Raw genomic sequence first — 10,478 nt, 5'->3', positions numbered from 1 at the left:
GCTGTGTCGAAGGCACAAGTTACACCATGGCTTTTCCCAAGCACTGTTGTGTCCAGCAGCATTGTATTATGTCAAAAATCTGGCATGGCAGCTAGTGGCACATCTGCTAGGTGTGGATGACATTCATTAGCCAAGGTTCTCTGCTAAACGGCCTGCCAGAGTCTCAGCAGTAATGCCCAATGCCAATCACTCGTCTGCTGCCAGCTCAAAGGCAATCCTGCTTCAAGGATGGCTTCTTTCCATGCTGGCAGGAGAAACAGAGGAAACAATGCATTTAGATGTTTGGGATGTGAGTGAGGTTGCACATGGGAACAGCAAGCAGATGTAGCGGAAGAGGAGATGAAGTTGTGAAGTGTCATTTAATAATTGCAGCACACAGGACATGCACTGGCAAGTTGAGGATTTAGGAAGGGAAAGCGTTAACCCCTTTCCAAACCACAGGGCAGACAGCGGTGGATGCTTTTTGAAAAGGAAGGTATTGAGACTAATCCAGCAAATCACCTGTTTGTGGTCATAAAGGATACACATCATCTTCAGCAAGGGAGACTGCATGTCAGGACAGCCTGGAAAGCAACTCCGGCCTGCAAATGGGTTAGCATCACACCTCATGGCACCCATGAGCATGGTTTTGAAATCAAACAGTGAAGGAGCCAAGGTGGGCTTTGAAATGCCACTGTAACCAAGTTCTGCAGAGGCTTTCTTACTTTTTTTTTTCCCCCCCCTCTTGCAGGGGACTGGGAGGAAATCAATCCAAGCAATTTTGAAGCATATTTCCTGTGCGTGAGCTCTTCTAAACCCCATGAAAGGGGAGACAGGTCAGGTCTGCAGCACCCACTTCTCCACTGCCTGGGTGCACCAAGCCTCCCAACCCAGCCACGACCTGCTGCTGCCTGCACAGGCGAACGAGCTGCACTGACCTGCTCACCAGTCAGCCCGACTCAGGTTGTCCTTCCTCTCTGGAGGTCTACGCGCTGCAATCTGGACAACCTCCCTGCCTGTGACTTAGTGGGCTCAGTGCTGGTTTTGACATTTTGGTTCACAGCCTGGAAAGGGCAGCTGCCTAATTGGGGCAGGCTGGGCACTCACCACGCTCTCCTCTGAGTGATGTGGAGACCAGAGATGGAGGGAAGGAGCACCTGCTCAGCACTGCAGCTGCCGTCTTTCTCTGGAAGAGAGGCTCCATTTCCCTCCACTCAGAGGTCCTGCAAAGGTCCGTGTTCCTACAAAGGAATTAAAACACCTTGGGATGAGATGGATGTAGAAATGTTAATCTCCTCATTACTTTCATAAAATCACAACCACCTAATGGAGGTTTGAATTGGAGCCACTATTTGGTTTTCAGTGAGCACAAGAAGCATCCTCAAATAGGTGCTCAATGAAAGCTTCCCTCATCCCTCTGCCATCCTTCCTTCTGCTTCCACTCCTACTTCTATTTCTGTTTACATCCATTCATTTAAGTAGTGGTTCATAAAATGTGTAAAGCGCTACCTACACACAAGAGCACACAGTACTTGCCTCACAGATTAATTTCTATGACAGCCTCAGTATCTTAAATCTTCCACTGCTTTTGCTCATGCTGTGAGAGACCACCGGTAGCTCACAGCACCTCTTGTACTTCTGTCAGCCAATCAAGGAACTGCAGGCTTTTCCCGCCAGTGTTGGCCTCTCTGCAATTACCTGTGCTATTAAATCTGCATGTACACCTTTCCACAGTCCCCCAACAGCCCTGCGCCCCTGCTTCCCTCACCAGGCTAGCATGCTGCACCGCGGTGGTGCCCACCCCTAACTCCATGGGCGCTCTGCCCAAGGCTTACAGGACGACTCTTCCCATAGCCCGTGGTCGCGGCTTCCCCAATTTCCCCTGCCCGGCCATCTGCGGTGCAGGCTCAGTTGTACACCCTTGTCCTTTTAGCCTTCTGCTCCCACCTCCCCAGGAAGTCGCTCTGCTCCGGCTGTGCTTGGGGTTGAGCTGTGCCCGCCTTCTGTTTATGCACTGGGTTTGTCTCTGTTCTGCTTAGTGGGTCAGCCTCAACCAACTTAGTGCCTGCAAATTCTATTTCCCCAGTTTCCTACTTTCCGTGGTTTAACACACGCTGTATCACACCAACGTACTCTTGGCACGGGCTGTGTGAATCCTGTCACATACCATCCCCAGGCACTGGAATTGGGTGTGTTTTAAGAGCTGGAACCAAACCGAACCGAGAGGCAGAGACATGATGCGTCTCCCCCCATCTTCAAACATTATACCTTCACTTAACTATGTGGCTAATCCCGTTTGATCTAGCGTGGTGCTTAAAGTTAAGCCTATTAAGTGTTGTCGGGGCAGCGGTGGCCATGCAGAGGAGTCAGAAGAGAGGGGAAGGGGAGAGCGGGGCACTGCTCCGACACGGAGTGGTGGTGGTGGGGAGCATGGCCTTGCTCTCCTTCCCCCCAAGGACACACTCTCCTTCAGCTGCTCCTGCAGCGCTACAGCACCAGCATCAGGGTCCCCTCGGGCTTTGGCCTTTCCATTGACATCAGCTATGCGAATGCAGTAATCATTAGGGCTGTCAAGATGAAGGGGGGAAAGCGATATTTTTTAAAGAATTATTGTTGAAAAAGCACACCTGATTTTCTTTTTTAATTCCAGGTTGGAGTGGGTGGTCATTGCATTTGAAACCATATTTAATTTTATTTTTCAAGTGTTTCTCACATGACTCATTACAATTGTCTTCATTGCCACTATTTTCAGACAGCTATGTGGGAGAGCACAGAGTTATCGTGGCTCCTACAATGAGGGGTCTGTGCAGAAAAGCACTCATGGACGTGTTTCCTTCACTTTCAAATGATTTTAAGCATGTACTTACATTTTAGCCTAAGTACTTTTTGGAACAGGGAATGTCTCTTAGAACTGGGACTTGATCCAAAATCTGTACGTCCACGGAGCTCTGTCTCCTAACTCTTTGCTTTAAGCACCACAAAAATCTCCTGCCTCAGCCGTACAAAACCATGTCATGCCGTTTGATACATTTCTTGGCACGTGCACACTCCAATTCACAAGACTACCGTTCCTTCCCCTTTTTTCAGTTTGCTTTTCTTCGGGTGCAATGTATTATGTTTTACTGTATGTACTACTACATACTGCTTGCACAATGTTTTGCATGATCTAATATTCTTTGTTCAAAACTGCAAAAAAATCTAAATAAAGACTATAGTGTGTCGCATCAGTATAGACATCAGCTAACGTTTTCTATGGCATATGGTACTTCAGAAGCCATATGTACCACTGTTTAGTGATTCTGGCAAAGAGGCACAGAATGGTGAAATCCAACTGCCAGGATTTCTGAAAACAAATATGTAAATGCTCCAGTGCTTTTGTTATTCATAACATACCTCTAACACAGCACATACAATATGCTGTTCATTCTGTAACTGGTATACTACTAAACTATATTTGCTTCAGTTCTCATTTTAAAAGAATTTTTTTCTTCTATGTATGATTCCTCCATCCTTTCTATTAAAATCAATTTAAATGGCAATTTAGAAAAGGCGTTTTATCTATTTTAAAGGATGCACTTTTGCAGGGGACTGCGTATCTACACAAAGGTCTCATATCAGAACAAAGACAGACATTATTTCAGCAGTCTGAGAATGCCCGTTGTAACTAGCGGAATGAAAGCAAGAATGGAAACCGCATTTAACAAGATCAGTTGTGCAGAGTGAAGTCTGCTCAGCCAGGAATAACCTCCCAGGGAAAACCAGTTGGTTGGCCCCGCTCACGGGCAAATGCCAAGCGAGTAGGCTGACTAATCCCCTGGGAATACTCTCTAGGAAACAATAGTTGTGAAAGAAACAGATGATTTCAGACACGTGGTCAAAGGTAGATGGCAGCTGCCAAACTCTGACCTGGGTTGGGATCGGTCCCAGCAAGCCGGGGCTCCATCGCTGGCCGAGGAACAAAGGAGAAGCTCCGCGGCCTTGGCTTTCTTCCCCAAAGGGCCAGCAGCAGCGATGCTGGCATCGTTTGTGCAGCAGCCTGAGAAGTCAGAGCACCAGTGATAGGGCAGCACAGGGGTGCATGGTCTCTCTCCCGTTTGGGTGAGCTTAACTCGCAGAGAGTCCGTCGTAACACTCACACAGAGCATTCCTGCGTCAGTAACGGTGCTTCAGGCCCCAACAATGACAGCAGGAGCACTCCTTCCCGAGCCAGCACAGGCAGGTAAACAGGAATCAAGACCTGATTCCCATTAACGATCTCTGGCAGCACCACTTCGAGGTGCTCCTCATCTGCAGAGAGCCTGTCATCTTCACCTGAGATTTTGCTATGATGCATTTCTATATGTTGCTATTTAACATTCAGCCTCGGTATTCACAACAAATGTTTTAAAATTCCCTGTGGCCACAGTTGCCTCTGTCTTTCGGTTTATCAGTGTACATGGAGAATGAAATTATGGGAGTGATCAAACACATCAGCAAGTTGTTCTGTGACTCACTCCTGCCTCATCTGAAGCAAGGCTGTTGTAAATCACTGTCACGGCCAGCGCTCGGCACCCCTGCGGCTATGGGCAACACCAGCAAACCTCGAGTTGCCTGGGGAATTAGAGGAGGGGAAAAACCAGCAATGCCTCTGAGAGGCACTTACCTTGTCAGTCATCACTTTTGTTACTTACGTTGTTAAAACCTAACAAGACGACGATGACTCCCCTGCACACCTTTTCAGTGAAATATTGTCACTATGCAAGTCCTTGAAAAATTTCCACCATCTCTAGACATGACAAGGTTACCCAAGACGCATGGATGCCTTTCTCCCAAGAGATCAAGGACTGCGTTTCCTTTATTTGCCAGTCTTGAACTATAGCACCCCATTTCAGCAAGCACAACCTCCCTCACTGGGGCCCCGTGCCCACCATAGTCTCCTCCACTTCCTTCCTATGCATATAACAAACATCCTCTTTACTCAAAATCTCCTCAAGTCCCCAGTATGTTACCCTGAATTGCAAATAGTCTGGGTGCCTAAGCAGTTAAGCTCTCTATGCAGCCAAGTCTCTCACCTCAGAACACTTTTTTCCTATTCTATTTCAGAAAAAAAACCTTAAAATTAGCCTGTATGCTCTCTTACTTTCACATATCCTTAAACCACAAGCTGGTTTTTCTATTCTGCTCTAGCCAGCAGGTGACTAAAGGTCATCATAAGACATTTTGGCTTTGAGCACTAAAAGTGCCTGGATTAGAAAAAGAGACGATTATAAAGTGAAAAGTGGCAAAAAGCTCCTAAGAAGCCAAAATTAAAAGGACAAACATACAATCTGTCTATCAAAAGCGCCACATTTCCCCCTTACTGCAGCAAAAATCAACAATGCAGGAATTACAGAATATTTTGAAAGATAAGAACATTATGAGGAGAGGAGAAAACCAACAGTCCAACGTAGTCAAAAAGCTAAAGCTACAGGCAACCCTGAAAAACCCATCCGAACAAGCTGCAGGGGCTACGCTGTGAGGCAGGGGCACTGCCAAGCTGCCGCACGGAAGGAAGCAACACGCCGGGCGACTCGCACCGTGCCACCGCCTGATAAGACGTTGCACTAACCGCGAAGCCACATGGTAAGACAAACGACATGAAGGGAAGGGAGCCAAAAAAAAGAGCATGTTGATTGAACTGGTTCACGTACACTGGCATTTATGGCAGAGCAAAGGTCAGTCCTGTATTACCTTCTGTGAGATCCTCCTTGAATGAGCAGGCTGGTGATTTAATGGGCTAAGAATGAAGATTTATCAACATCCCATGGGTTGCTGGCCCTAACTCTTAACCCGCTGGCAGAGGCTTTATGTTTTATTAAGGGGGGCTATAGATGTAATCGTTGCTTGCTTACATTAAGAGTCAATGTGATCTCGTCCCACAGAGCTTGCTGCTGCCCTATCAGACTATTTTTTTCTTTAAGCACAAAAGTTGCAGAAGGGTTCCTCACTTGAAACTGTCTGAACAGTTGAGGGCTTGGAAGGGAGAGTGGGGGCAAAGCTGGAAGGTGTTTCACTTAGTTGCTGGCACATCTGCATTGTTTGCTTTATCGCAGCTGTGAGCTCTAGATCAGAGGAAACCCAAAACACTGCTAATGACGAAGATGGCAGGTACTCCCTTTCTCCACAGGCACCCTATTTCTTGAGCCAGGTAAGCACCCCACAGCCGATGGCAAGACGGACACCTCCAGAGGGTGATTCAGAGCTCCCATCTGCCCTCTTATCACCACCACAAAAGCTCGCTTGTTTTTAAGGGAGGCTCCTATGAACCCTGCTGAATCCAGCATACTTTCCTTTTACAAGATCCAGCTGAATTTTGAAACCCCCTTAGACCCTTGACCTCTTACCCACAGCTAAGAAAAAAAACCCAAAGGACTCTGCATCCCATTTTCACACTTAAGGTTTTTGCACGCTTCACACTTGTTCCTACCTTTTTCTTTTCCTGCTGCAGACCAAATTCCCCATGGCACTGCATGGGAGCACAGGGGAACGGCATTCACACCCTCCTTCCCTTCCTGCTGTCTCCGGCAAACCGCAGAGCTGTCCTCCGCTTCCTTCTCCCTTCTACAAAAAGAAAGGTGAGACTTCCTTACTTCTCAGAGGCAATGTCAGAACAAGCTTCGCCACCCACACCCCTTTGGCTGCCCGGGCTGCAGTGAGCACGGCTGGGAGAGCCGTATAAGGACTGAGGGAGGGATTCCCCATACGTGCTCCTGCAGAATGAGCGAGTGATTTCCCTTCTGCAGCTAGTGCCAGCACTTGCTCTTTGCCAGTTGGCAGAGGGTACCGCTTCCCTTTCTGTGGAACGCTTAACATCCACCTTTCTCACCACTGAGGGGTGCCACAGAGGCTGGTGCAAGTCCTTCTGAGCAGCCAGGCACCTGCAGGAGCTGCAGGCTTGGGGAAGGAGGAGGAATCCAGCAAGGAGATGGCCTCTGCTTCAGGTGCTCCTTTTAGCTGAAAGGGAGCGGCTGGCACATCTCTCTCCCTTACCTGAGAGTTCCCATGGGAACACAGAAGGGCTCTGTAACAGCAAATTTTGGAACAGGCATGTATGTGAAAAACTTCTGATATAATATTTGAGTCCTCAGATGTTCAACCATTTGCACATACTGCGTGAACGCCTTATTTGCATAGAATTTGTATTTGTTGGTATTCACATTTGTAGGAGAATGCATACATTAGATTAATGTCATCACAGTTTATGGAGATCATCTGTGCCACAGTATCAGCTCAAGGCTCTGACTGCGTTCAGCACCCCGTGGCACATCGCAACCTCTCCTGCCCTCCCAGAAGGCGAAGGCATGGCTATCAAGAGCTGGGACAGCCAGCCTGAGGTTGCACAGCTGGAAATGCCACACTGAGCCCTGAGCCTGCTCCTGGAGGACTCTCCTGTTTATGAGGCTCTGCTAACTTTTCAAAACAGAGAAGCTTAAGGATCATTAGGAATAAGTGGCCAGAATCACTTAGCTCACATTTCCAAAGTTTAAGTTAATTGAACTCTCTGCATTTATTCTCTTCTATTTGCCTATATGATCTTATAACACACTGCCTGCTCACATCTTTGGTGGCTACATAGGGATGTTCAGCTGTCAAACACTCCAACTAGGTGGCCCCTTTCTGTCTCGCAACAGCATCCCTCCCTCCATAAAATGGGAATGGTTATTATTCACTCCCTGGTTTACCATGGCACCTGGGTGCTCTTGTCTGCTAGACAGCTGGAAACTGTCACAAGAGATGCTGTTCTCACAGAAGCGTTGCTAGGCTCAGTCAGATATTGTTTGTAAAGCAGATGGAAAACCTCAGAAGAACAGCAATCCAGCAAGAGAAAGCTCATTTTCTGCAAGGAAATTGTTACTGGGCAATGTTTTCATCAGGTGACTTCACATCCCAGCGAGCCCACATGCCAGGACAGTCTAACAATGGTTTTGTTAACCTACTTCCATTATGGAAACCCTACAGCTTTACTTCCCAAGCCTGGCCAACAGCCCCGGGTCATTTTACAGTCAGTCTCTGCACTCCCCAAGTGCACGGCACAGAAAGCACCTGAGAGCAGTGAAGACCAGGGATCACACCTCCAGCACCAACCAAAGCGCTCCCAGCTCTGTCACCCACAAAGTCTTCCTACAGGCAACTGCTCTGTCCCTGAGCCGCCTCTCATCTTGGCTTTCAAATCCAAGTCACTCTTATGCAGGATCAGCTGGGTTTCCCTTGGAGGCCACCCACACCCCAGGCAGCTGCAGCTGGCGGAGCTGCAGAGGAAGCAGGGTGCTGCACTTGTGTGCAAGGGTGAGGTGGGACCAGCCTTCAGAGGATGCTCTAACAGCCTAAGCAAAACCAGATGATTTCAGTGGCCATTTCAGAGCTATTTGCACAGGTCAGTTAGTAGAGGAGTTAGACACTTGGTGAAAAGCTGATGGTTTTACTCTGTCTGCTCAGTCACTACCACCACTGTGCATGGCGTTACAATGGACTGAAGGGCTTCATGCTGGTTTTGACACTTCCGTATAGCTGTTCACACTACAATAGCGCTGCTCTTCCTTCTCCCTCCAGCTGTGCGTGACGTATCCTGCCTCGAGATATCTGCCCTAACACAGTCATCATCTGCTGCTTGAGGGAGAGGTGTAGTAACCAACCGAGAGCCAAATCCTGCACAGGCAAGGATATGTTTCTGTGAAATCTGTCTCAATCTTGATGATGCAACCAAAAGGAAGTGGGTAATACAAAGGAAGAGCGTACAGCTCCAAATCTGTCTTGTAATGATTTTAAGCTTACTCCCGTAAGCGGCCAAGTAACATCATTTTGGCAGTCATTAATAGTTCTGCTGTTAAGAATGTGTGCCACCAACCTACGCTGAAGCTAAGTGCGCAATCAAGTTGCTCCAATTTCTCCCTCACACAAGCACAGCTCTCCCACCTCGCAGCAGAGGTCCCACCCCCGCTGCATTCAACACACAAAGTTACTATGTTATGGATAACATGTTTAAGAGAAAACCATGCCTGACAAACGTATTTTAGCAGACACAATTTGAAATTATGCCCCTGTTACGAGAGTAATTTCTTGAAAAGGCCCTTCAATATTAGAGTGCTCCAGTTATATTTTCCAAGCCATTTATGCACTAAGAAACCTAGATATAAGCTTCCAAATCATAATCAAAATCCTTAGATACTTCAGAACATCTTATCCCAAAACATTTTTGTAACCAACCTCCTTCTGACAAACAGCTTCCTATTTTTCTCTTTGTTGGTTCCTACTTCTCACCAACATCTGTCGCTGTGATTATGATCTCTAATGAGCTTCTAAATTATAGCACAGCATTCTGCATTGATGAGCTACATTCAGTAACAAATCGTTTCATCCAACAAGACATGAAACATTTCCTACAAGATGCTGAATGCTCTCAAGTCCCACAGCACAAAAGGTGAGAAACTCCCCCCCCCCCCCCCCCCTTATTCAAGGAAACCCGGGAACTTTAAGAAGAGGAGGCAACGATTTCATCCCGCCTGCTTTGCACACTCAAAATCATAAAGATGGGGGGGCTTTCTCTTGATGCACAGCAGCAAAGAGATGTCATGCATTTCTGTAAGGTGGTAGGACAGTGGAAAAAAAGCGTAAGACAAGGCCTCAGAGAAACTTAGCATTATTTTTATGTTGACCTCATGTTAAAAATTAAGGCTAGTTTGGGTGATTTACCTAAGTACTCGGGATGCCGAACTGACTTAATTCCCTCATGTTGCCAGGACACACACCTTTTTTTCCCCCCCAATGACCCACACAGAGAGACTTTGGTATTAGCAGAACTGGAAAAGTTTATATTAACAAGCAAGGTTTGCTGCCTTGGCTATAAGGGACTAGTTTCACAGCTGTGATCGTACGGCCCTGCAAATGCATGCCTACCCTGGCTGGCAATCTCTAGACGACTCAGATGTCTCAGGTCCATGTTCCTCTTAATTCGTGAGACAACATGTAGAACAGCAGCAGCCCCACCTCAGCTTCCTCATTAAAACTAGCTCCTAACGTGCACATCCAGAGTCACATCCTGCAATGCTGTCACTTGCTCTGTCTAGAAAAGGGAGTACTATGTGCTCAGCCACCCCATCTCAGGAAAACAAGGATGGAAGAAGGCTGAGATTTTTTTTTTTTACAGGGTGTACAAACAATTTTCCATGAGGTAGGCAGCAAGGTGATGACTCCCTGCTGATGACTCAGCTGGGTCTTTCACTGCTGTTCATCATGGTTCCTGTCACATGGCTGATGAGAGTAGAGACGGGTAGGGTTTGATTTATAGGGCATGTTTTATGGGGGTTATTCCTTACTTCCTGCCAATAACGATGTGCAGAGCTGATAAGCGATTTCCACATTTCAGACTCAGAGTAGCTGCGCTTTCCTTGCAGCTCCTGTTGATGGCCAGCCTTCCACTTTGTGCCTGCAAAGCAACTTCTGACGTACTGGGTTGGAATATGCTGTACATAGCAAACACGGCA

Source organism: Phalacrocorax carbo, chromosome 4, assembly GCF_963921805.1.
Source record: "Phalacrocorax carbo chromosome 4, bPhaCar2.1, whole genome shotgun sequence".
In the NCBI taxonomy this organism is placed as follows: Eukaryota; Metazoa; Chordata; class Aves; order Suliformes; family Phalacrocoracidae; genus Phalacrocorax; species Phalacrocorax carbo.
The sequence above is the reverse complement of the archived record's forward strand: the minus strand, read 5'-3'. Positions refer to the sequence as shown.